Genomic DNA, 27781 nt, shown 5'->3' with positions numbered 1-27781 from the left:
TGGCAGATGTGGACATGGAAATACAAGATGTGACAGAGAGGAGAGGAAAGGGGGCCCTGGAGCTGTCTGTGGGACAGGGGTCCTGCAGGAGCTGCAACACACGGGAAGCTGGTACAGAGGAGACAACTCTGCTCTTTAGCAATGAACCCACCTGCTTTCATGCTCCCCTGAGCCGACCTGGGTATCTGACTGCAGAGTCAGTGTGGGAATTTGTGGGTGAGGGTATGGAGTGTGTGCACATATGCATTGGGATGAGTGGATCTGGAGGGAAAGGATGCTCATCCTCCTGCCCAACGCTGACTTCCTGGGAGGAAACGGGAGCACCCTCAGAAGATGGGGGGTGGGGGGACCTTCCCGGCTGCTCTGTCCACCTTCCAGCTCCTCTACTGGACTGGGGAAGGACTTCCTCCGTGCTCCACCAGCTTATCGTTCACCTGTTCTCATTTTTGCCTTCAAGGACCTGGGTACTGAACACTTAACATCTACAGATCTAGGGCTCACATTTCCAGAAAGGCTTTTCAGTTTGTAACCTACTTTCACATGCATCTTTCCTTGGACATAGAGAAAACTGCAGGGACTTTGGGTGGGTTTACAGTATCCTCACAGTCCAGCAGGGCCTCTGTCTCTAGGTAGCAGGGGATGTGACAGCAGAGCTGGATTGGGAAGACGGTGTTCCTCATTGTACAATCAGTGCCCGTGTCCCCAGGCTGGGGGTACCGAGGCAGCTGACCCACTCCAGGAGCACAGCTGGATGGGGGAAAGACCCCACATGCCATGTGCACAGTGCAGGGACACAGGAACACAGCTTGAGCCACAAGGCCATCGGCCTCTGTGTCCCTCCCAGGCTGCATCTCCTGTACTCTGTTCACTCAGGGCCTTTCCCAGAGTGGTCGGTGCAATGAAGGATTGCACAGAAGGTGTTTTTGTGCTGAGTATGGCACAGGGAGGCTCACAGCTGAGTTTCTTCCACCATGAAGGCCTTGATCCTCTTCACCTTCCCTGTGCTGTTGCTGCAAGACCTCAATTCAAGGAGCTAAGCATCTGACACTTGGTTTCAGCTCAGGTTGTGATTTCAGGGTCCTGGGATCGAGCCCCTCACATCTGACCTTGAGCTCAGCACAGGGTCTGTTGGAGGTATTCCCCCCCCCCCCCGCCCCCCCGCCTTTGCTCTCCTGCTCTCTCTTTCTCTCAAATCCAAGTGAAAAGAAGACCTCGGTCCAGTGAAACTGCCCCTGTGTGGAGGCATTGGCAAGCCTTGCCTACAGGTCTGAGGGCTTCCTGGCAGTGTCTGGATCTCTCAGGACGGTGGTAAGCTCGCCCGTAGGTCATGCTCTGATTATTAATGGAGCCCACGCTGGAGGTAGGGTGTGAGGGTCAGGGAGACATCTGCAGCCCAAGGGTCCTACAAGACGGTGGTGTCGTCCTAAATTAGTACTAATACCTCATGTATCATCCCAGCACCCCTTAAGAGGTATGTGATGTTTGCCACGAGTGAAAGGTGAGCACTGGAGCCTCAGAGATGAGTCCTCAAAGGTCATGCAGTAAACTCAGGAGTCTGACCTTGAGCCCAAACCTCAAAATTCCACGTTCCTTCCACTTTCCATTATGGCCTTGATTTCAACAGACATCAGATCTCAAACACAGACCTTTGTGCCCTTGGGGAACTGCCTGCTAGTGGGCACGGATGAGGGGATGGGAGCAGGGCGAGAGCGAGGAGGTACTGCCTCCCAGGCCTCTTGGAACTATGATCTGACCAGTCAGGGCAGGTCCCTGGGGGCAATGGCTGCTGTCGGATCTCCGTGGTGGACTCTGTGGTGCTTGGATTCAGCATACACGAGGGAACTTCCCATCAGGCCCACGGAGCCCTCTCCCTCTGGCTCTGGGGCTGGGATGTTCTCCATGGTTCCCCAGTGACCGGCGGGCCTAAGCGTCTTCCTCCCAGAGTTGTTGCCAGGACACTGGAGAGGACGGGAGGATGCTTCCCTATGTGCACTGCCTCTGACAGAGAAAGGGTGCCCAGAGTTGGTGGGGCAGGGTCCTGCGGAATATCCACGCAGTGGGGCACATGGCCTCCTCCAGCTGTCAACTCAGAATACTGGTAAACCCTTGATTGGCCATGGCTGGTCAAGGGCTGCTTCCTGCTACAGAGAGTCTACAGGTCTGCTGTGGACCCTGGCTCTGGGAAGGGAGAAGGAACCAAAGGACAGAGGCCTCGGAGAAGGCACAGGGAGAAAACACATGAATGGTACACAGGATTTCACATGATAACCCAGACCATAGGGAAGGAACTGGGTGGCGACACTGGGTCAGCACTTGTCGGGAGCGAGGTGGGGCCCCATGTGGATACATGTTAGTCACACAGTGGGCTGCACAGTCCAGGGCCTTGTACCAACGGAGGGTACGTTGAGAAGGCAGTTAGTTGGCTGAGCCGCACAGGCCCCGGGGCACCAGAACCCGCTTATAGCAATGCCTCTCCTGAATTCCTGAATGCAGAGCCCAGACCCCAGGAGAACCACCACCTCAGGGACGTGGCTCCTACATGTGAAGGGTTTTGTGCAATCGAGGACGATCTGGTCACTGGTCTGGGGAGATTTCCAGTGCTCCAGACAACCCCGTGGCTGACGTGGTGATATTCCTGGTCCAGCAGGCAGAGCCAGGAGGTCCCTCCAGGCAGGTGGTTCTGCAGGTGCTAGACCTGCTGGATCCCTTATTTCCCCCACAGCTCAGGGACAGTCTGTCTCCTTTGGGTTCTCTGCTCTAGGGCCCCTGCCCATTCTCTGCTCCAGGCGTCTTCCTGCTTCTTGGTGCTGTTCCCTAGATTGATTTCTGGTGGAGGCTCTGCACAAGTTTGTATCTTAACCTCTTCCTTCCTGTGTCAAGGGGAGAGGTCAGGTCACCCTGATCAGAGCAAGGAAAGCCAGAGGCATTTGGAAATGTCACAAAAAGGGAGAGAGAAAGAGAGAATAATAGACTAAAGCATCTTAACATTTGTAGAATATTTTAGTTTATACTCATCCTAAACTGCTGGCCCCTGGAGGCAGAATTTCACGTTTATTTTTATTTGCTTTTATATTTTCAGGGAATGAGAGAAAGAGACAGAGGGTGTGTGAGCAGCAGGGGAGGGGATGGGGAGAGAGAATCCCAAACAGGCTCCATGCACAGCTCAATCCCACTGAGACCTGAGTGGCCTCAGGACTGGCCCTGAGATCATGACAAGCTTGCCAGCACCCTAAGAATTGAACTTTTAGATGGTTTTGCTTGACTGCCATGGTGATTTTAAAAATACTAGTCATGCACATGCCTTTCAGGAGGGTGGCTTGCCCCCAGGACTCCTTCCTCTCGTCTGTCTGGCCCCTGAGGACATCGGACCAGCTTCCCCAGTTTTGTTGACAAATAACTGACACACGAGGTTGTGTGAGCTCCAGGTGCTCAGCAAGGTGTGACGTGTTTTGCTGCAGGAAGACTGGGGCCCAGCCTTCACCTCCTGGCATCACCATTCCGTCGTGCTGAGAGCTTTTACCATCTAGTCCCAGCAGCAAGTTTTGAGTATACAGTAGGCACAGTTAACTGCCGGGGCCACACCCCACCAGGTCCTTGTACCTGATTTGTCTCACTCCAGGGAGTCTGCAGCTCCCAACTCGTGTTTCTTCATCTGTCCCCAGCAGCCCTGTCCTGCAGCATCTCTGTTCCTGAACACTGAGCTTGTGGTGCCACCGTCTTTGTCTTCATCTTCGTCTGAAACTTCACACAGCATCACCCCCTCAAGATGCTGGTGCGAGTGATGGGACCTCTTTTATTCAAATGGCTCAATAATATTCATATCTATCTGCACATACATACACGTGCATCTTGTTTTCTTTTTCCAACACTTCTCTACATTGTGCGGTGCTCACAGTGAGTGTAGTGCCTGCTGTCACCATACTAGGTTGCTGTATATTATTCACTCATCACCCAGGCTGTCCTCATCCCTGTGACATGCATACTGGAAATTTCTGTGTCTCCATCCCATCGTACTTTGAAAATGCCCAGACCTCCCTCCTCCCGGCAACCACCAGTGTGTTCTCTGTATTTACCAATATCTGTCTGCTTCTTTGTTTTTACCACATATAAGTGGACTTGTACAGTATTTTTCCTTCTCTGATCTATTTCAGTTGATGTGACGCCTTTAGGTTCATGCGTGTTGTTGCCATGGCAAGATTTCATCTTCCAGAGGCTGAGAAACATTCCCTCACGTGTGCATCTGCCGCATTGTGCGTATTTATCTCGTTGTCTGCAGGGACGCTTGGGCTGCTTCCATGTCATGGCTGCTGTAGGCACTGCTGCGGTGAACTCAGGGCTGCATCCATCCCTTCAAACTTGTCATTTCTTTGCATAGATGCTCGGCAATAGGATGACTGGATTGTACGGCATTCCTATTGCTAACTTACTCCATCCTGGCCAGCCCAGCAGCTTGGAGGCTCCTGCAGGAGCACCGGCATCTCGGGTTTTCTTATCAATTCCATAAGCCCCTCTGTGCCTCTCGACTGGATGATTAATCTGTTTCCACTTAAAGTCTTCGGTGACAGGTAAGGGTCAGCATTCCCAACTCGTTTCCTGGAGGTTTGAAGCTTCTTTCCTGTCCTGCTTCTCCTTGTCCTGCTTCTCCGATGATTGCCCATCTTGCTGTGCTTTGCTTCCTTCCCCTTCACATTGTATGGATCTGTGGAGGTTTTGGTTTTGTTGTCACCCTGAGGCTTACGTGAAACGTCTTACAGATGTAACAGTCTGTTTCAAACTGATAACTTATTTTTGATCACATATAAAAGATACCCTTTACTCTCCTTTTTATGTGTTTTGATGTCACAATTTACCTCTTTTTATATTACGTATCCGCTGATAAGTTATTGTCTTTATGGTATTTTGAATATGTTTGTCCTCTAACAGCTGTTACCATTGGGTGGCTAACACACTGTCGTGTTATGATGCTGTGGATCTGACTGTACATCCACCTTTACCAGTGTGCTGCATGTTTTCAAATGATCTCGTTTTACTGATTTAATGTTCTTTCATTTCAGCTGATAGACCCCTTCCACAATTCACATAAGGCAGGTCTAGCAGTGGAAAGTCCTCTTAGGTCCTTTATGTCTGCTGGGGGAAACAAACCCATGACAGGAATCCACAGATCTGCATTTGTTCACGTGGCTGGTTTCAAACAGTAGTGAGCATGAGATCGTTTATACACATGTGAAAACACACGAAACTCTGTAGGGTTCGAGGTCCTATGTACACATGGCAGAGGCACAAGCATGTGGCCTTGTGCACACTGCATGCGTGATTGCGTTTGCTCCTGGAGACACAGGGAGAACAGTATAGCCTCCAATTTGTTTCTAACATTTAATTTTATTTGACAAAGACTTGAAGCTAATATGGCAAAATGTTTACATTTGTGGATTTGAGGCTATGGTTACCAGGCTGCTTATTATATGATTTTCTATTCTTTTCCATATTAATGTTTTCAAAATAAAACAGTTTAGTTAAAAAGGAAAAACATAAAAAATGAATAAAGAATAAAAATAAATATTCAAACTAATTCTTAAATTCTAAAATAAAAAAGTTCAAACTGCCTGGTACTCAGGAAAATATAGATAATGAGATACAAACAGTATGAGATAAAACTCTGTAGTCACCAGATTGGCATTTTTTTTTTTATTTCCAAAGGCAATAAGGATGTGGAAAAATGAGACCCTTTATTATACATTGCTGGTAAGAATGTGAGTGGTCATCACCTTGCATCAGAAACTGAAGGCAAATAATGTATAATGCAATCAACTGGTGATGAGAAAGCATGTTATAAATGTAAAAGGATTTCTTTTTTTTTTTTTGTAAAAGGATTTCTAAAAGGTTTTCAGACTTCAGGACAAGTGAAGAATGTGGAGGAGCAGCACTGTGAAGGGAGAGCCTGTACCTGGTTTCCCTAGGAGACAAATTTTGCTTAGTTAAAAATAGGCATCAGAAACTGAAAGAAATAAAAACAGCTCTGTTGGGATCCCCGGGTGGCGCAGCGGTTTGGCGCCTGCCTTTGGCCCGGGGCGTGATCCTGGAGACCCAGGATCGAATCCCATATCGGGCTCCCGGTGCATGGAGCCTGCTTCTCCCTCTGCCTGTGTCTCTGCCTCTCTGTCTCTCTCTGTGTGACTATCATGAATAAATAAATAAAATATTAAAAAAAAAAACAGCTCTGTTTAAAATACCTTGATGGTTAAAATGTTTGTGGGAGCTGGTAGACTGGGTGAGGTTAACATATGACCCCACTTAGAGGGAGGATAGGGTTTAAAGTCCTTGATAAAAATTAGATACATGCAAACAAGGAGCAAGGAAAAACAATCCTAAAAATAAATGTCATAAGGTCAGTTACTACATGCAATGTAACAAGGACCAAATTGCTCAAAAATGGGATCTGTAATGGGATTAAAAAACCCAACACCTGTGATGTTCCCTTTTTTCCCTGGAGAGATGCATTAGCAGAGGCACCTGGGTGGCTCAGCCAGGTAAGCGTCTGACTCTTGGTCTCAGGTTCTGAGTTCAGGCCCCATGTCAGGCTCCATGCTGGGTGTGAGATGTGCTTAATAGGTAAATTAGACAAACAGCATGAGCATAAGTCTAGCAGCTGCTGTACCCATGCAGATGGGGTGGATGGTCCCAAGGCAGGCCCACCGGGTTTCCTCTATGGGAGAGCCCACAGGCAGCCTCATCGCCCCAGCTCCAACCCAGGTGCTAGCAGGGTGGGGAGGAGGCCCAAAACATCTGGTCCTCACTTGACTTACTTACCTAAAGAGATTAGTTATTTAAAAAAAATGTTTAAAGCTTTTTTTATTTTTAAAAATCTTGAAAAGATTTTATTTATGAGACAGAAAAAGAAGGTGAGCGAGAGTGTGAGCACCAGCACACAATGGCAGGGGGAGAGGGAGAAGCAGAAACGTGGCTCATGCCACCGTCCAGACTGGCAAGTCCAGAATCTGGGGGGCAGGCCAGTAGGTGCGAGACTCTGCAGGCGGTCTGGAAGCAGACACACAGGGAGGCTCCTCTGCTGGACCCAAAGTCCACTGATTTAAATGCTAATTCACCAAAACATGTGCTCACGGCCGCACCTAGATTAGCATTGACCAGATACCTGGTACCGAAGCATGGCTAAATTGACACATGGAGATAACCAGGCTCTCACACAGGCCAGTCCAACGAGTTAAACAATCTATTTCTTCCAAGAAAAATCTATTCAAGTCTTCTGGCCATTTTTTTTTTTCTTCTTCTGGCCATTTTTAATTGGTTTTGGGGTGTTGAGTTGTATAAGTTCTTTATATCTTTATATCTTTTGGATAGTAACCCTTTATGATTTAATTCATATGTGAAATTTCAGAAACAGTACAAAAGAGCAAAGGGGGAAAAAGAGGGGTAAACCCAGAAACAGACTCCTAACTCTAGAGAACACCCTAGGGTTATCAGAGGGGAGGTGGGGGATGAGAGACACAGGTGATGGGGATGAAGGAGGGCACCTGTCCTGATGAGCACCGAGTGCTGGATGGGCGCGATGAATTACCATACTGTACACCTGAAACAAATATAGTTAACTAATGAATTAAAAACTTAGGGCAGCCCGGGTGGCTCAGCGGTTTAGCGCCGCCTTCAGCCCAGGGCCTGGTCCTGGAGAACCGGAATTGAGTCCCACGTCAGGCTCCCTGCATGGAGCCTGCTTCTCCCTCTGCCTATGTGTCTGCCCCTCTCTCTCTGTGTGTCTCTCATGAATAAATAAATAAAATTTTTAAAAACAAAAACTTAATTTTAAAATAAGTTTAGAGGGATACCTGGGTGGCTAAGTGCGTGCCTTTGGCCAGGGCTTGATCCTGGGGTCCCGGGATCGAGTCCTGCGTCGGGCTTTTGGCATGGAGCCTGCTTCTCCCTCCTCCTGTGTCTCTGCCTCTCTCTCTCTTTCTCTATGTCTATCATCAATTAATCAATCTTTAAAAAAAAATAAGTTTAGGGGCACCTGGGTGGATCAGTAGCTGAGCATCTGCTTTCAGCTCAGGTCATGATCCTGGAGTCCTAGGATCAAGTCCCACATCTGGCTCCCTGCAGCTGCAACATCGGCTTGTCCATGGGTCTTGTACCTACTGGCCCCCCAGAATCTGGACTTGCCAGTCTGGATGGTGGCACGAGCCACGTTTCTGAAGCTGTTGGGTGTTTTTCCAGGGAAGTCCAACAGTCTGCCCATCCTCAGTAATGATGCTACTTGTGCAATGGCCACACACAGGCTTGCCGCTGAGGATGGACACAGACCTGTCAGAGGACGCCAGAGAGTTTGTCTTTTCTCAGGCTGGAGCCTAGCACGGAGCCCTTGGTAGAGCCACACTGAGAGCCACAGACTGGAGTGCCTTTGGGAGGCAGGGGATGCGGTGGCCAGAGGGCCAGGGGTGCAGCAGCGCTGGGGAGCTGCCTTCTGAACAGAGGCTGGGGGACGTGTCTGCCCCTCTTGTGGTCTGCAGGCTTCTCTTCAGCCTGTCAGGGGCTAGAGTTCACGCGGTGAAGCCCTAACCCCATTACTTGGGAATGTAGGGCATTTGGAGATTCGGTAGCAGAGTGAGGGTGGCACCAATCTGACTGGTGTCCCCAAGAGTGAAGATCAAGACACAGGTATCAGAAGTATTCCTGCAGCAAAGGCTGAGTGTGGACGGTGGCCAGCCAAGGGGAGAGGCCCCAGAGCACACTGACCTGGGACTTCTAAGCTCCAGAATCGTGAGCAGTAAGCGTGTTAAAGCATGCAATCTGGGGCATGTGGTCACGGTAGCTCCAACAAAGTGACCTGTGGACCGAGTCCCCTGTGGCTCCAGAGGTTCTGAGTTCCTAGCTCCTCATAGGGGTGGGGGTCCCTTTTCCCTTGCGCCCTATTCCCTTCTCTCCTGACACAGTCATGACACAGTCACGCTCGTGACTGTGGCCAAGTGTCCACTTCAGGCCCTTCTGGTGCTCTGGGTGCGGGGAGCAGGTGGGCAGAGTGCGCCAACCATCTGCACCAACACTCTCAGGACCTGTGACCCAGGGATTCCATGTCTGACTGTTTGCCAGAGGGAAATGAAAGCACATATGGTTCAGGGAGAAGGAAGGAGGATCCTGCGCTCCTGAGAATGGCTCTTCAGCACCTCTGGGTGCCAGACCCAGGTCTGGGCACTGCTGATTGCTCCTGAGGACAGCTGGACAGGCAGCCGCCAGAGTGCCCGTTACAGGGTCCTGTGATGCAGCACAAGTAAGGCAGGAAGTGGGGGATGGGAGGAGGTAGGGTCCAGCTTTTGGGAGGGCTCCACACCGCCCCCCCCCACGCCCTGCAGGCAGATCACCACTCAACGTCAACGCAATTCTTGCTGCTCGGATGGGATTCTGGCTAATTCTTCTCTTCTGTGCTTTCTGGATATATTGCAGTTAACACACTCATTTTTACAATTAGAAAAAACCCACAATAAATGCTACATAGAAACCACATCTTCAGTCGACTCCCGATTTCTGTGGGAGAGTGTCTGAACTGCTGCTGGTGTTTACGGGCCTCTAGGGGCCTCCGGCCTCCACCCAACCTCATTGTTAGTTCCTCTCTGCACACACTGTCTTTCCCAGTCACACAGTTCCTTTGTGACCCACACTGGCCAAGGAGGGTTGCCAGATTTGGCAAAAAGAAAGTGTGAGACACCAGTTAAACCTGAACTTCAGATGATAAATGATACAATAAGTTAAGACATACTTATTTTTAAAAAGATTTTTAAAAATCTATTTATACATGACAGACACAGGGAGACAGAGACACAAGCAGAGAGAGAAGCAGGCTCCACATAGGGAGCCCGATGTGGGACTTGATCCCAGGCCACAGGATCACTCCTTGGGCCAAAGGCAGGCGCTCCACCGCTGAGCCACCCAGGCATCCCAAGACACACTTATACTGAGAAAGTATCTGCCATTCAAGTTGAACTAAGCATCCTCTCTCTATTTTATCTGGTGACACTATAGTGATTCTTCTTCACCATCTGCTGGAATAATCGCTTCCATCTTCCCTGAATCTTTCCACTTATTTGGGGAAGCAGGTGACGTGAAGGGGCTCAGGAAGACAAGCCTGCTGGCCAATCCTGTGTTGGCTATGCCCGGGTGCTTAGATATAATGAATGCACCTTTGGACCTTAGGGGGCACCTAGTGGGCTCAGCCGGGGAAATGTGCACCTCTTGACCTCGGGGTTGTGAGTTTGAGCCCCATGTTGGGTTTAGAGATTCTGAAAAAAACTTTGGCTTTGATCAGGGGGCCCTGGTCCTGGACTCAAGTGAAAAGGTGAATGTCCAAAGGCTTGGAGGTTCTCCCCAGGAAAGAAACTCTGTTCTAGTTTATAGAACTTTTTTTTTTTTTTAAAGATTTTTATTCATGAGAGATACAGAGAGAGGCAGAGACACAGGCAGAGGAAAAAGCAGGCTCCTTAAAGGGAGCCCGATGTGGGACTCGATCTCGGAACCCTGGGATCACGCCCTGAGCCAAAGGCAGATGCTCAACGCTGAACCACCCAGGTGACCCTATAGGACATTTCAATCTTCTATGTTGAGGTAAAATTTTCTTAGTCATTTTTTATTTTTATTTTTTATTTTTTTAATAATAAATTTATTTTTTATTGGTGTTCAATTTGCCAACATACAGAATAACACCCAGTGCTCATCCCGTCAAGTGCCCCCCTCAGTGCCCTTCACCCATTCACCCTCACCCTCCACCTCCTCCCCTTCTACCACCCCTAGTTCGTTTCCCAGAGTTAGGAGTCTTTATGTTTTGTCTCCCTTTCTGATATTTCCCACCCATTTCTTCTCCCTTCCCTTATATTCCCTTTCACAATTATTTATATTCCCCAAATGAATGAGAACATACAATGTTTGTCCTTCTCCGATTGTCCTTAGTCATTTTTTAAACCTGGTGTCAAATCTTACATTTTATTGGTTTCAGGTATTGGATAATTCCAGGAGGAAGCTGGACAGCTTCTGTTCCAGACAAGAATGCATTGCTGTTTGTCTGCCTCCCTCCTTGCCCCCCGCCATGGTCCCTTACCTGTTCTTTAGCTCCACAGGGACCAAAGGGCATCTTCCTGCTGATTCTGACTTATGTTCATGGTCCCTGTCACAGATCTGCAGTGGGCAAGGTGGGCACCCCACCCTGTTTCCCGAGACAGCCCTGAGCTCTGGCTGGGGAGGCACCAGATAGCTGCTGCACCTGCCTCCAGAAACCCAGTTCACATCCAGCATCGTAAAGTGCAAACCATGCCCAAAACCTAAGCCTGGAGGGATGCCACCCTGAGTCCACGGTACAGATGGGGACACAGGAGGATGTCACGCATGCAGTGGCAGTGCAAGCACCACCATTACCTTTAGGACTGAGAGAGTAAAGGTCCTCACACCATCACCCATTTCTTTGTCTCCTTGTCTCACACCCAGGTCCCTGGAGCAGAACAGTTTGTGTTGCTGTGTTAAATGAAGCCATTTGGTAGAGGGGATGGAAATCTTCAGGCTGCAGTGTTAGTGTCTATGGAGCAAAATCTACTTAAGAGGGAGAAACACAAATCTATACTTGATTTACTTCTGCTTCTAAAAGGGATGCTGAAAGGACACACAGGAAATAAAACTGCTTCCCTGTGGGGCAGGGGTGGGGCCGTGGCAGACGGGTGAATAGAGGTGGATTGGTTGCAAATTTTCTTGATGGACATCTTTATGTATTATTGAACCAAGTGAATAAGTGTATTACCCTTTAAAAATAAATTACATCATAAAGTTACAGGATATATTTTATTTTATTTTATTTTTTTGGTTATATCATTTTGTTGGGAAAGAAGCTGACCTGGAAAATAGAGAGCTACTCGCTCCAAATGGCTATGACATTTCCACTTCCAGGGCTCATGGACTTGGTGCCTGACACCATCTCAGCCTCCTCACCTCCCAACCCCAGATCTGTGGAGCCACTTGTTATAATTCCTACTTTTCTGCCAGGTCTTCCCAGCTCAGCTTTTCTTCCTTCAATGTGGCATCTACGTTGCTGCCCCCCACCCTCTCCTGTCTGTGACCAGAAACTCCAGTGTCTGAAGCATCTGCTTCTCTTATTGCTGGTCTCTTCTCCGTGGGGAGCCTGGCGATCTTTGCTTGCGAACTAGGTGTTTGGTAACGCATCTGTAGGATAATTCAAGGCCTGCAATGATGTTAGTTTCTTCCTGCAAAGATTTTTGTTTTTGACAGTAGCAGTCTAAGAGTTCCTTAAACGAGCTCGGGATGAAGTTTGGGGCCTGGGACTTCATTTCTAGCTTCTAAAAATACAGCACGGGACCTCAGCAGCCTGCAGAATCAGCACACATCCCCAGACAGAAGCAACCCCACGTGCCAGGCTCCCCTCCTCAGCAACCTTTCCTTTCCCAAAATTTGAATTTTCTCGATACTTTAAGAGTATTTTATCCAGATTTTTTAGTTGTCTTCACCTGCAGGAGGCATGAATTCCTCAGTGCCCCCACAGAGGTGGAAACCCTTCTGATCCAGGTTTCTGGCTTTTCAGGGCTTTGCTCTCAGAAAACCTTGTTTCCTCTGAGATGCATGGTCACATGGAGTTTCCCGGGGCAGCATGCAGCCCCCTGACCCCAGGCAGGGCCGGAGTACAGTCTTGCATCCAGAAGAGCAGAAGCAGAGTGGTCCTCCTCACCAGGCTTGAGGCAAGAGGCCTTTGGGTGCACAGGGGGGCAACTGAGCTGAAGGCCAGTCTGCTTCCCAGACTCTGGCCTCAGGGCAACACCAGCAGTAGGGCCCATGATAGGTCTCAGTTTGCAGACCAGGATGTGACAGGAAATTGGAAGTGGGCCAGCTCTAGAAGCCGCAAAAGGAGCCAAACAGAAAACACTTAGTGGTGCTAATGATGCATTAAAAACCTGTAAGTGAGCAAAGGTTTCCGCAGGCTTCACCTGCAGACAGAGCTGCTTCACCCATGGGTCCGGCTGTCCAGTCCAGAGTCGTGGCTAGGTGCATCCGTACGGGTGACTTCAAGGGCTGAGGGTCCACGGGGAAGGGCCGAGGCAGGTTTCCGAGACTGCCTGTCTTGTGGGATCTTCCAGGGTCACTTATGGAACCCGCTTCAGTGACCCATTCAGGGCCCTGGGGTGTGTCACTCCATCCGCAGGATGGAGGTGGCTGCCCTGCAGGTCCAGGTTCGCAGGACCCAAATGCGCTGTGGGCGTGGACACTTGGGGGGGTGGTCCCCTCAGTGGCGGAGTGGAGGGTGGCCGAGGGGCCCCGGCTGGGTGACTAGCTGTCGTTGGGTGGTCGGTGGCCGTTGGGAACGTTGGGGCGGTTGGGGCGCGGGCAGCAGGGGGCGTGGGGGACGCGCTCGGGAAGGATCGGAGCGCGCACCCTCCGCGCTTGGGGGACCGAGGGTGCTTTAGAAAACAGCCGGTTTGGAAGCAATCTTGGTTATACTGCCCGGCGTTCAGCGGTTGTGGAGCCCTCCTGGAAGCCGGCAGCTGCGCGGGCAGGATGGAGAACAGCCCGGAGCGTGGGCTCCGGGGCGCGAGGCCGCAGAGCGCACTGACCAGGCGTGCATACCACTCCCCACCTGCCGCTGCACCCGGGTCACGGACCCCAAGTGTCGTGGGGGCACCGACCCCAAATGTCCTTAGGTGTGGACCCCAACTGTCTGGGGGCACAGACCCCAAGTGTCCCTGGGCGCGGATCCTGACTGTTTCAGGGGACATGGACCCCTGCAGCTTGGTGCTGCTGCCAGAAGGACCCAGGGCCCCTGGCTGGTTCGGGGCAGGGGAGGGAATGGGGGGAACAGAGCCTGGGACCCTTGAGCTCAGGGGTGACTTCAAGCTCCACAAAATAAAAAAGCAAAAACATTAAAAGGATCTCCCGAGTTAGAAAATGTAAAACTAGGAGCCAACGTGAATATTTACTTGCAATGACAAATTACAAATATTAAAAAGCTGACTGCAAACATGAAAACATCTACAAAAACATTTTCAACCCTCTGACTGCCTCTGTATTTCCCGTATATTTTTAGCATATCTTTTGATTCCATCTTTATATGGCAACATTTTTTTTTTAATTTTTACTTATTTATGATAGAGAGAGAGGCAGAGACACAGGCAGAGGGAGAAGCAGGCTCCATGCACCGGGAGCCCGACGTGGGACTCGATCCCGGGTCTCCAGGATAGCGCCCTGGGCCAAAGGCAGGCGCCAAACCGCTGCGCCACCCAGGGATCCCTGGCAACATTTTTATACACATTTTCTCTGGTGAGAATGAATAATCTGATATTTCCTCTAGCATGGTTAGCATCGGGTTTTTATTATTTTTTAAATTTTATTTATTTATTCATGAGAGACAGATTGAGAGAGAGAGAGAGAGAGAGAGAGAGAGAGAGAGAGGCAGAGACACAGGCGGAGGGAGAAGCAGGCTCCATGCAGGGACCCGGACATGGGACTCCATCCTGGATCTCCAGGATCATACCCTGGGCTGAAGGCGGCGCTAAACCGCCTGGGCTGCCCAACATAGGGTTTTTAAATTGAAAGTTTAGAAAAGTTAGTTTTGCAGTGATTATTGGTAATGTCGATTTCAGTATTGTTAACTTTGGGAAAACTTTTGTCAAAAGGTCCTTACGCGAGCTCTATGATTTCAGGGCATTTTGAGTTTTCCTGGGCAGTCACTAACTTTAAATTAAAATGCTAAAAGTCTGATGTGTTTATTTTTCATTCCTTGTTGTGAAAGTGTATTATGAGCTCTAGATTCTTTGTAGATGCCAGTATCATGCTAAATCAACAAGAAATTCTAAAAACTGCAATGTGCTTATAGGTTTATCCTTTTTATCAATTGGTTTTCAAGAAATCCAGGAGTGTCTTTCTCTCTAAAAATGTATCTCCTTCATTGCTGATTTTTGTTGGATCTGAACATTTTTTCCCTTTCTATTCACCTTTTGATGTCAGAATAACTCGTTGATTTCATATAGAAATATGTGAAATATAATTTTATTTTATGCTGCAGATAATTGTACATAATAATGCAAATATAAATAAATATATTCTTGAAGAAGAGGACTACCATTTTGAACAGACACAGGCTGAATCCCGCAAGTATATGAGTAGCATCCTAAATTGGCAGACATTGAGTTGTTTCAAGGTCACTTTTGTGTTTTGAGATCATGTAGAAAGCTTCAGTGAATATCCTTCCACATATGCATTAGAGGACTTAGAATATCCAAGGTGACATTTTTGGTGACAGTGTGAGATAACTTCCAAGTTACGACTGGTTTTTCTCATCACCCTTTATTGAATAACGCAGAGTTCCAGCACTGATTTGAATCCCAGCTTCACAGCATGCTGTGTGCACACACACTTGCGTGTTTTCTTCACTCCTTGTTCTATTCTTCTGTCTGCTCCTCCCTGTGGGCCCAGCTATTTTAAATGCCGCATGTTTGCAAAGTGTGTTAATGTCAGGTAGGTCTTATTTTTTAGATTTTTTTGGTGGGTATTCATTATGTCTATTTTGCCAGTTGAGTTTAGCATGATTTTTAAGAACCTACTCACCGTCCAACCCCAGTCCAGTTAGTATTCGGACATGAGCAGCATGGACAGTGTGTGGGTCGCATGGGTATCATGGGCAGCATGTGGCCACGTGTGGGCAGTGTTTGGGCAGATGTGGACAGCGTGGGCTGTGAATGTGTGGAGGAACACAGGAGGCTTGGTGGGCAGCCTGGCCCCCAGCATGAGCTGTGCAGCTAGGGATCCGCTGTGTACACAAGGCTGCTTGGGGACACCCTGGTGACAGCACTTCATCCAGGGGTAGAACTTGTCTGGAGAGGGACAGCAGGAGAGGCAGGCGGGGGAGGGACCCCATGGGGGCCTATGTGTGTCTGCACACATTGTAGCACAGTTGTGAAAGTGAAGGTTCACTTTGACTTCTCGCCTCTCTCTATTTCTTTGAATTAAGTTTTCTAAATTATACTAAATGGGGGGCGCCTGGGTGGCTCAGCAGTTGAACAACTGCCTTGGGCTCAGGGCATGATCCTGGGGTCCTGGGATCAAGTCCCGCATCAGGCTCCCTGCGTGGAGCCTGCTCCTCCCTCTGCCTGTGTCTCAGCCTCTCTGTGTCTCTCATGAATAAATAAGTAAAATATTAAAAAATAAAATACTGTAAATGGCAAATTGCTTTTTAAAGGACCTGTGTGACCAGGGTGTCCAGCAGGGGGCCACATGGCTGGCCTCCTCAGCACCTGGGGGCTAGGCACAGTCACTGCAGGGTGGCGCAGGGGGGTCCTCAGCGCGGCTTCCTGACCAGGCTCTGTGGTGATGGATTGTTGACCCTGTGGGAGACACTTGCACCCCCAGATCCACTCAGCCTGCACAGCTCCCCTCACACCGGGCGTAAATGAAGTGTGATGGCACCAAAGTTCTTTCTCTGTTAGATGATAAACTATTTTAGTTATGGTTAACCTCCATTTTTTAAAGCTCTGTTATTTCTTTTCTGTTTTAGAGTATTTGTGGATCGAGACATTTAGAAATTTGCACTTAAATCAGTTTTATTCTTTCAAAAAATAGAATCACCGTGTCCTACTCAGTAATCCATCTAAATGATTATACTGTTCTGTTTCATTTTTAAATATTAATTAATTCCTGGCTTCTCTGGAATCTACTGTGCTGGGTTGTATGAGGGGTGATTTCATGTTAATTCTTTTTTCTGGTTCAGTTGTCCCCAAATCATTTCTGTAATAGTAAGTCTGTTCCACACCTATGTGCTATTTCTGCTTTGACATAAATTAACTTTTTATAGTAGCACAATATACTTTTTTACTCTAGCCCTTTGAATATTTTTTCTGTTCTTACAGATATTATGTAGTTTTGATGATTATTCCTTTTCGTTAAAAATCTAGCAGTACCTTTGCCATATAATAATTTTTTATAAACTGTAAAATGTTCCTGCTGATTACCTTTTCAGAGGCATCTTCTTATTCAGTGCTTCTGAGTTTATAGAGCATTCCTTCAGTATAATTGCACTGCATTAAACTTGTTGGTTACATTAAGAATTATGACTTTTGAGGGCTCACTTACCTTCTCAACCAATAGCAGGATATATCACCGAGCACTTTTCTTCGTATTTCTGAATCAGATGTTATTTAAACCTTGTATTGAGAGTAGATATATATTTTATAAGGTTCGTTTTAAAAAATGTTTTATATTTAAACTGAATTTAGTTAACATATATTGCATTAGTTTCAGAGGTAGAGGTGAGTGAATCATTATTATAACCTGGTGCTCATCCCATCACGTGCCCTCCTTAATGCCCACCCCCAGTGACCCTATCCCCTCACCCTCCTCCCCTCCAGCAACCCTCAATTTGTTTTCTATGATTAAGTCTCTTATGGTTTGTCTCCCTCTCTGATTTTGCCTTGTTTTATTTTCCCCTTCCTTCCCCTATGTTCATGTTTTCTTTCTTTTTCTTTCTTTCTTTCTTTCTTTCTTTCTTTCTTTCTTTCTTTCTTTCCTTCCTTCCTTCCTTCCTCCCTCCCTCCCTCCCTCCCTCCCTCCTTTCTTTCTTTCTTTCTTTCTTTCTTTCTTTCTTTCTTTCTTTCTTTCTTTCTTTTTTAAAGATTTTATTTATTCATGAGAGACACAGAGAGAGACGCAGAGACATAGGCAGAGGGAGAAGCAGGCTCCCTGCCGGGAGCCCAATGTGGGACTTGTTCCTGGAACTTCAGGATCACGCCCTGAACCAAAGGCAGACACTTAACCGCTGAGCCACCCAGGCGTCCCTCATCCATTTTGTTTCTTAAATTCTACATATGAGTGAGATCATATGCTATGTGTCTTTCTCTGACTCACTTACTTCACTCAGCATAATACTCTCCAGTTGCATTCACATTGTTGCAAATGGCAAGATCTCATTCTTTTTAATGGGTAATATTACATTGTATGTATATGTGTGTGTGTGAGTGTGTGCGTGTACATACCACATCACACACACACACACACACACCCCACATCTTTTTTATCCATTCATCTGTCAGTGGACACTGAGGCTCCTTCCACTGTTTGGTTATTGTGGACATCGCTGCTGTGAACATTGGGGTGCAGGTGTCCCAGCGTTTTACTGCATCTGTATCTTTGGGGTAAATACCCAGTAATGCAATTGGCTGGGTCATGGGGTAGCTCTATTTTTAACTCTTTGAGGACCCTCCACATAGTTTTCCAGAGTGACTGTACAGTTCACATTCCCACCAATAGTGCAAGAAGGTTCCCCCTTCTCCACATCCTCTTCAACATTTGTTATTTCCTGTCTTGTTAATTTTCACCATTCTCACTGGTGTGAGGTGGTATCTCATTGTGTGTGTGTGTTTTTTTTAAAGATTTTATTTATTTATTCATGAAAGACAGAGAGAGAGAGAGAGAGAGAGGCAGAGGCACAGGCAGAGGGAGAAGCAGACTCCATGCCAGGAGCCCGATGTGGGACTCAATCTCAGGACTCAAGGATCACACCCTGGGAAAAAGGCAGACGCTTTAATAGCTGAGCCACCCAGGCATCCCTCTCATTGTGGTTTTGATTTGTATTTCCCTGATGGCAAGTCATGTGGAACATTTTCTCATGTGCTTGTTGGCCATGTGTATGTCTTTTTTTGAGAAATTTCTGTTCATGTCTTCTGCCCTCTTCTTGACGGGATTGTTTGTTTCTTGGGTATTGAGTTTGATAAGTTCTTTATAGATCTTGGATACGAGCCCTTTATCTGAGATATCATTTGCAAATATATTCTCCCATTCTGTAGGTTGTCTTATAGTTTTGTTGACTGTTTCCTTTGCTGTGCAGAAGCTTTTTATCTTGATGAAGTCCCAATAGTTCATTTTTGCTTTTGTTTCCCTTGCCTTTAGAGACGTGTCTAGCAAGAAGTTGTTGTGGCCAAGGTCACAGAGGTTGCTGCCTGTGTTTTCCTCTAGGATTTTGATGAATTCCTGTCTCACATTTAGGTCTTTCATCCATTTTGAGTCTATTTTTGTGTATGGTGTAAGCAAATGATCCAGTTCTGTTCTTCTGCATGTGGCTGTCCAAGTTTCCCAGCACATTTGTTGAAGAGACTGTACTTTTTCCAGTGGATATTCTTTCCCGCTTTGTCAAAAATGAGTTGACCATAGCATTGAGGGCCCATTTCTGAGTTCTCTATTCTGTTCCATTGATCTATGTGTCTGTTTTTGTGCCAGTGCCATACTGTCCTGGTCACCACAGCTTTGTAATATAGTTTGAAGTCAGGCATTGTGATGCCCCCATCTTTGGTTTTCTTTTTCGGCATTCCTCTGGGTATTTGAGGTCTTTCCTGGAAACATACAAATATTAGAATTGTTTGTTCCAGCTCTGTATAAAATGTCAATGGTATTTTGATAGGGATTGCACTGAATGTGTAAAATTACTTTGGGTAGCATAGACATTTACACAATATTCATTCTTCCAATCTATAAGCATTGAATGTTTTTCCATTCTTTTTCTTTTTGATAAGTCTGGCTACAGGTTTATGAATTTTGTGAATTCTTTCAGTGAACCAGCTCCAACTTTTGTTGATATATTGTGTTTTTTTAAATTTCTGTATCAGTGATTTCTGCTCTAATCCTTATTATTTCTTGTCTCCTGCTTGATTTATTTTATTTGATGTTCTTTTCCAGCTTCTTTAGATGTAAAATTAAATTGTGTTTTTGAGACTTTTCTAGTTTCTTTCTTTCTTTCTTTTTTTTTTTTTTTTACTTTTCTTGTTTCTTGAGAAAGGCTTGTATTGCTATATAATTCCCTCTTCGGACCGCCTTTGCTGCATCCCAAAATTTTTGAACTGTCATGTTTCCATTTTCATTTGCTTCCATGAATTTTTTAAATTCTTCTGTAATTTTCTGGTTGACCCATTCATTCTTGATAGGATGCTCTTTAATTTCCATGTATTTATACTCTTTTCAAATATTTTCTTGTGGTTGACTTCAAGTTTCATAGCATTGTGCTCTGAAAATATGCATGGTATGATCTCAATCTTTTTATACAGGTGGAGACTTGATATATGACCTCGTAGGTGATCTGTGCTGGAGAAAGTTTCATGTGCACTCGAGAAGAATGTGTATTTTGTTGCTTTAAGTTGGAATGCTCTGAATATATCTGTGAAGTCCTTCTGGTCCAATGTGTCATTCAAAGCCCTTGTTTCCCTGTTGAGCTTCTGCTTCGATTGTCTATCCATTGCTGTGAGTGGGGTGTTATTATTATCAATGTGTTTCTTTATTTTATTTTTTTCAATGTGTTTCTTTAATTTTGTTATTTATTGGCTTTTATAGTTGGCTGCTTCCAAGTTAGGGGCATAAATATTTGCAATTGTTAGATTTTCCTGTTGGGTAGACACTTTTATTATGATATAGTGTTCTTCATCTCTTATTGCAATCTTTGGTTTAAAATCCAGTTAGATATAAGGATTGCTACTCCAGCTTTCTTTTTTTTTAAGATTGCAAATTTTATTACTTATTTATTTATTTTATTTTTTATTTATTAAAGATTTTGTTTATTTATTTGAAAGAGAGAGAGAGAGAGAGGCAGAGACACAGGCAGAGGGAGAAGCAGGCTGCAGGGAACCCAATGTGGGACTCGATCCCAGGTCTCCAGGATCAGGCCCTGGGCTGAAGGTGGTGCTAAACTGCTGAGCCACCTGGGCCGCCCAAAGATTGCACATTTAAAAAATTATATTCTTTATAAACTTTTTTTACATTTTCTAAAACAACCATACATAATATTCAAAGTTAAGGAGGAAAAAAGACTTTCAAAACATGCATGTACATATTAAAAACTATTAATGGTAAAAATTATGTTTAATAGTGAATGAAGGGAGTAGGGAGAAAGTCTCTGATTTTTTTTAAAGGTCAGAGCTGAGCATTTTTTCACATAGTCATGAAAAATGAACATTATATTAACTTTCACATATGTCACATAAAATTGATAAGGACAGAGTAATGTAAGAAAAGGTATAATCAATATTTAGGCACAACAGTTTTCCAGCTTTCTTTTGATGTCCATTAGCATGGTCAATAGTCCTCCATCCCCTCATTCTCAGTCTGGAGGCATCTTTAGTTCTAAAATGAATATCTTGTAGACAGCATATAGATGGTCTTGCTTTTTTACCCAATCCGATACCCTGTGTCTTTTGACTGGAGCATTTAATCCACTTACATTCAGAGTAACTATTGAAAGATACAAATTTAGTGTCATTGTATTCCCTGTAAAGTCCCTGTTTCTGTAGATTGTCTCTGTTTCTCTCTGGTTCTAGGGTTCTCTCTTCACTTACAGGATCCTGCTTAGTATTTCTTGCAGGGCTGCTTTGGTGGTCATATATTCTTTCAGTGTCTGTCCTGGAAGCTTTTTATCTCTCCTCCTATTCTGAATGACAGCGTTTTACTGGATCAAGTATTCTTGGCTGCATGTTTATCTCATTTAGCACATTGCATCTATCATGCCAACAGTTTCTGTACTGCCAAGTCTCTGTGGATAGATCTGCTGCTAGTCTAATGTGTCTACCTTTGTAGGTTAAGCTGCTTTCAGGATTTTCTCTGTCTCTGAGATTTGCAAATTTCATTATAATATGTCATGGTGTTGACCTATTTTTGTTGATTTTGAGGGGAGTTCTCTCTATGTCTTGGACTTGAGTGCCTGTTTTCTTCCCCAGATTAAGAAAGTTCTCAGCTACAATTGTTCAAATAAACCTTCTGCCTCCTTTTCCTGCTCTTTCTCTAGGACTCCTGTAATGGGGATATTATTTCACTTTATGGAATCAGTTATTACCCTAAGTCTACCTTTGTGATCTAATAGTTTTCTTTCCCTCTTCATTTAAGCTCCATTATTTTTCATCAGTTTATCTTCTATATCACTGATTTCTCTTCTGATTTGTTCATCCTTGTTTTTATGGCCTCCCCTTGGAACTGCATATCAGTTATAGCATTTTAAATTTCAGGCTGAATAGATTTTAGTTCTTTTATCTATGCAGTAAGGGATTCTCTAGTGTCTTCTATGCTTTTTTAAGCCCAGCTAGCATCATTATAATCATTGTTTTAAATTCTAGTTCAGACATTTCACTTATATATGCACTGATTAAATCTCTGGCTATCATTTCTTCCTGTTCTTTCTTTTGGAGTGAATTCCTCCATCTTGTCATTTTGGAGGGAATAAAAAAGAAAGAAAGGAAAAATAGAAAAAAGAAATAATAAAAAATAAAAATGAAAAAAATTATAAAAAGAAAATCTAAAAGTAATATAAGATAAAATCATATACATATAGAAAGCTAGTGCCTAGGTGTGCTTTAGTCTGCTTGTTATGAGAAGCTTGTTAGAAAAAAGGTAGAAAGAAAAGACAAGGAAAATAAAAAATTAAAAACAAAATATATGCATATATATATTTTAGGAAAGCAAGTTTGTACAATTTTGATTTTTAATTCTTTTTTAAATATTTTATTTATTTATTTATTCATGAAAGACACAGAGAGGCAGAGACATAGGCAGAGGGAGAGGCAGGCTCTCTGCAATGAGCCCGATGTGGGACTCAATCCCAGATCCCGAGATCACGCTCTGAGCTGAAGGCAGATGCTCAACCGCTGAGCCACCAGGGGTCCCCTTGATTATTATTTCTAATGAGTGCATACTCATATGACATTCATCCACTAAATATTATTTTAATGCAAAAAGGGAGGAATCCATTTTAAAAAAGAGGACTTGGGATCCCTGGGTGGCGCAGCGGTTTGTCGCCTGCCTTTGGCCCAGGGCGTGATCCTGGAGACCCGGGATCTAATCCCACATCAGGCTCCCGGTGCATGGAGCCTGCTTCTCCCTCTGCCTATGTCTCTGCCTCTCTCTCTCTGTGACTATCATAAATAAAAAAAAAGAGAGGACTTTATTTGAATATTATAAATGATATATCTGTATTATCTTTGATTATTTCATGCATTTATATTTATTACTATCTTTGCTTTATTTTTTAGCTTATAGAATGTTTGCAATTGACTTCAAACTCTTAATTAAATTTTAAACTATATAATCAGAGAGGGAAATAAACCATGAGAGACTCTTAACTCTAGGAAACAATGTGAGGGTTGCTGCAGGGGAGGGGGTGGGAGATGGGGTAAGTGGGTGATGGGCATGAAGGAGGGCAGGTGATGTGATGAGCACTGGGTGTTGTATGCAACTGATGAATTAACGAATACTACATCTCACACTAATGTTTTACTGAATGTTGGCTAATTGAATTTAAATAAAAAAAATAAATTTTAAACTATACCAAGAGGTAAGACTATGGCTTCTTGGCCTGGATCTTGTGAATCGACCTGATTCTGGTAGGCAGAAACAAGTAGCATTCTTGGCAGAGGGAAGTAGGCCATAAGGCTTGAGGGGATGTGGCCACATGGCGTGTGTTCAGGAAGCTACATGTAATTCTTTTGGTTAGTGGGGAGCCTGAGGAGCAGTGGGGGGCAGCACTGGGGATGGAGATCGGGGTCAGATCCCTGACAGCTTGGACTCAGAGTTAAGGAGTTTGGGCTTATTTTGAGTAATGAGAAGTCATCTTGAAGAAAGGAATAACACAGGTCAAAGATGAAATATGGCTGAGATGTCAAGTGTTATGACAGCAGGTGTTGAGTCCAATGACAGAAATGTGGAGGTTGAGAGCAGTGGACTGCACAAAAGTAAGGTGGACAGGATGATGTTGGCCTTTCCATATTGATTTTGAGCTGCAGCTAGGGCAGTGGGAGAGAATTCGCTCTTGGTTGGAAATATGGGATTGACTGTTAGGGACAAATACCTGGTTTGGGAATTAAGATGATATCTGAAGCCTTCAGAATGGAAAATTAAGGGCAGAGTTTGGAGACAGAGAAGGGTTAAATAAGCAACCCTAAGAAGGCTTCCTTCGTGGAGGGAAAAGTGAAGAAGCAGAGGGGCAGTGTGAGAGGTACCAGGACAAGGAAGAATGGGTGGGGTGGGAAGAACGGAGTGGGGGTAGGATTTGGGGACAGTTACCTCAAGGAGGAGGAAGCCCAAGTAAAGGCCCTCTGGGGCCTTCCCAGAGATCTCCCTTCCCAGAGATCTCTGGTGACCTTGGAGGGAGAGGTCTCCAAAGAGAAGCAAGCCCATGGCTGAGCAGTGCAGGGCCCCGAGGAGAGGACGTGGAGCCCAGAAGTTGGGTTATGAGGGTGGAGAAAGAGAAGACTGGGGGAACGCCAGGTGAGGGCCATTTGTTTGCTTGTTGGAGCATTTGCATTCCCCTGGGCCCCTCCCTCCCACCTTCCCTTCCATCTCTGCCGTGGGTCATCCATGGTGCCCATTCTACCGAATGCTGCCGGTGACACCCAGGGGCACCCCTGTGTCCTCTGCCTCCTGTGGCTCTCTCTTCGCCTCTGCCAACCTCTGGCCCCTGACCTCAATTCATCCAGACTCTCAGGGTGAGGAAGAACTTCCCAGGTCCCCTCCCCTGACTCCAGCCTCTGTCTGTATATCTCTTCTTGACCAAAGCAATACATTTTGAGAGTTTACAAGAGGAAATGAGGCAAAAAAATGACAAAAATTAAAGAAAATACTCTTCATAAATAGCTAACAGCAACAACAAAATCTAAAAATATTTTTCTGACCCGCTGTGGGAAGAATCTAGCGAATGAAGCACACAGTCTTCCGTTTTAACTGCATGTCCTTATCTTTGGCTCACAAACGCACTTCCTAATTACCACTCCCCTCCCTTCCCTGGCAACCTTTTAGAGTCTTTGTTGGGTTTTTATTGTAGTTGGTTTGGTAAAACATATTGCTGTGCTGTGCATTTGTATGTGGAATGAACAAGGTGCTGTTGTCGGACTGGTTCCATTTCTCACAGATCCACAAGGCTATGTCATTAACATCAGCCCATGTTCTGTGTCTCCCATGCTTCCATCAGCTGGTCTTCCATAGAGGCACTTGCCTCCTTGCTCACCACCCCGCCCCCGCCTGTCCCAGGACTGGACTGGGCATGATCCATCTCTCTGGGGGCATGATGCCACCTTGAGCTGTCCTCCCAGCGCCTGCATGAGGGGTTCCCTGGGATGTTCTGTGGGTCACAGAGGAGCACAGACGTAGGTGCCAGCAGCGTCAGTTGAGGGGCTGAGCCCGTCCCTGGCATCAGCTGCCATGGCCCTTCCATCACAGATTCCTCCCCATGCCCTCGTGCTGGCCACTCGTTCATTGGGTGTCCAGTAATGTTTCCATGTCTCTGGTCCCAGGTGAGCTCAGGCACTCATCATGTGCATGGTAGTGCTTTGTGTGCCCTCTTCTGTGCAGTAATTATTCATGTTCTCTACAAACATTCCTCTTGGGCTCCTGTTTTCACCTGATGTGCAGACTTTCCTTTTTATTTTCTACATCTGAGTCTCTTGGTTTCAGACACTATGCTATCATCTCTCACCTGGCATTTTGCTATTAATTTTGTCCACGGTGTTTTAATTGAACCACAATATTGCCTATTGACAGGGGTTTTCAGACAGCTTTCCCTCTGCACTAGTCACAGTTTATCCTCCAACGTTGTTTTCTACTAGATTTATAGTTTGGCAGACTCCACATTTGGATCTGTAACCCATCTCAAGCTCGCCTTCCTGCCTGGCTTCAGAGAGGGACCTGGATTTGTTCTCTCTATTGCTTCCCTCATTGTTTATCAAAAACCTGAAAACAGATTTTTTAGGATCTGAAATCATTCACTAACTCTATGGAGTTAGGGCCACAGGGACCTGTGGAAACACTGATTTGAGATCTAGAGAGAGGCCTTGCATCCTCAGGCTATGGGCTTGTGGCCACAGAGGCTCTTGCCCACCCAGCAGGACAGGGGCTTTGCCTCTCTGCTGACTCAGTCCCACTAGGCTGGCTTCACTGGCGCAAAGAGTTGCAGGGATCAGCAAACAGCTTTTAGACATAGAGAGAAAAATATCCTGAATTCAGGTGGAATAAATCCTGTTACTGTGTTATTTTTTGGTAGTTTAGACTTCAAGAAATTACCCATTTCTTCTCCCAGCCACCATCCACTCAGCGATCTTTAGGGCTGCTTAGCCCAAGCAGGATGTTTGGAGGACTCTGGTTCTAGGCAGGAACTCTGGTGTGCCCCGTTGAGCGCCACCCCCACCCCCAGGCTGACAGAATGTGTGTACGTCTCTCTAGGAAAGGCTCAACCGCAGGATCAGGAAACTCAGAAGAGAGCTGAAGGAGCTTGGATGGCTCAGGGCACAGGAGGAGGAGAAGCTGCAGGTATTGCAGGTGGATTTGCGGGTCCGGGGAAGGGCCGCCTTCGAGGGACCTCAGGGCCCAGACTCCCTACTCTGGCCTCCGTGGTCCCTGGAGGGGCCTGATGCCTGTGTGTTGGGAGAGGGTCCCGAGTGCTGGCTCAGCCTCAGAGTCTACTGGCTGTGACCTGGGCCAAGTCCTCCCTCTGATCTTCACATGGTTTAAATATGAGACGAGAGTCAGTCCTGCTCCAAACAGCTCACAGTGATGATTGAAGGGGATGGCTGAAAACCATGGGCTCTCGTTTCTGTCTGTCCCGCTCCTGAAATGAGGGGTCCCTGGGCCAGTGGTGGGAGAGTGCAGCTGAGCAGGCTGTGGCGTGGCACCTGTGGATGCTCACAAGAGCGTGGGGGTGAGGGAGCATGGGGCACCAGCATTCTCGCTGAGAACACTTGGCGGTCCAATGGCCAGGAGGAAACCATGAGTCTCTGGGAATCCCTTTTCTGGAGCTCTAGGAAGCCTGTGGGACCCACAGGCTGGAGGCCCAGCTGGAGAGCCAGCAGCAAGGTGGGAGGCCAGGCCCACTAGAGGACATGCCAGCAGAGGTAGCCACGATCCTTGGCATCTCCAGAGTCATGACACAGTTCAGCAACCTGCTCACAGAGCTGCAAGAGACCATCCAGGGGCTAAGTGTGGACACACTGAAGGTGCAGACCCCGGGGGTCCCCTCAAGTGGTAGGCGGCACCCACCGGTTGGTGTGAGAGGGATCCGTGGCAACATCGAGCAGGGCACCACCCCTAGCTCTGGGGGACCCAGGTGGGGAGGGGTTTAGAGGTGGCAGGAAGCTGGGAACCTATCGTGATTCTTGCTCTCTGGCTCGGTCTCCTAGGATGCCAGTGACTTACTGGATAGGTAGGTGCCATCTCATTTCCCACAGGCCTGAGTTCAGGCTCTGCCACATTCTGGGGGATCATGAGAACGGATCACAAGAGTCTGCAGAATCTACCAAAGGATTTCTTTGTTTCTAGGAGCAATCCACAGAAATTAGAGGCTGATTTATAGTACCACAGAAATCCAGCCCTCAGGTGACTGACATGAGCTGTGCCAACAGTGTGAGTGAGCTTGATGGACCTCTAGATGGGGCCTAGCCCCACTGGACCGGGGCCGTGGCCTCATGAGACCTGGTTGCATCTGGGCGTGGCCCTGTGAGACCCCAGCAGAGGGCCAACAAGTTCGAGGACACTCAGAGGCGCTACCCACTGTGGTCGCGAGCACAGCCTGGAGCCAGACCATCGGATCCAAGTGTGTGATATGTCTCATGTGTGTCTACAGATTTGGGGCCAGCTGTCAGCCTCCACCTGCTGGATTGTCTCATGCATGCAGTAGGGCCACTCATGATGGCACCAACCTCATAGGTTTGAATTAATGTGTCAAATATTTAATACAGTGACCACCTACCCTGAGTTCTCTGTGTGTTTGCTTGCTCGTTCGCTGGGGCCC

The 27781-nt window shown here is 46.5% G+C and overlaps 1 long non-coding RNA gene across 4 annotated transcripts; it reads left to right on the top strand.

Annotated features, from left to right (window-relative positions):
• LOC140626425 (uncharacterized) lies at positions 1 to 27744 on the top strand. Of its 4 annotated transcripts, XR_012025573.1 has the most exons (5): positions 1 to 3553; positions 3663 to 3772; positions 4152 to 4565; positions 26218 to 26304; positions 27310 to 27744. It is a non-coding gene; the product is annotated as an uncharacterized lncRNA (long non-coding RNA). The 4 variants fall into 4 exon arrangements; XR_012025572.1 differs by having other exon boundaries at positions 1 to 3772; XR_012025574.1 differs by having other exon boundaries at positions 1 to 3772; positions 26218 to 26313.
• Positions 27745 to 27781: the final 37 nt, after the last annotated feature.

This window comes from Canis lupus, chromosome 37, assembly GCF_048164855.1.
Source record: "Canis lupus baileyi chromosome 37, mCanLup2.hap1, whole genome shotgun sequence".
Lineage (NCBI taxonomy): Eukaryota > Metazoa > Chordata > Mammalia > Carnivora > Canidae > Canis > Canis lupus.
The sequence above is the reverse complement of the archived record's forward strand: the minus strand, read 5'-3'. Positions and strand labels throughout refer to the sequence as shown.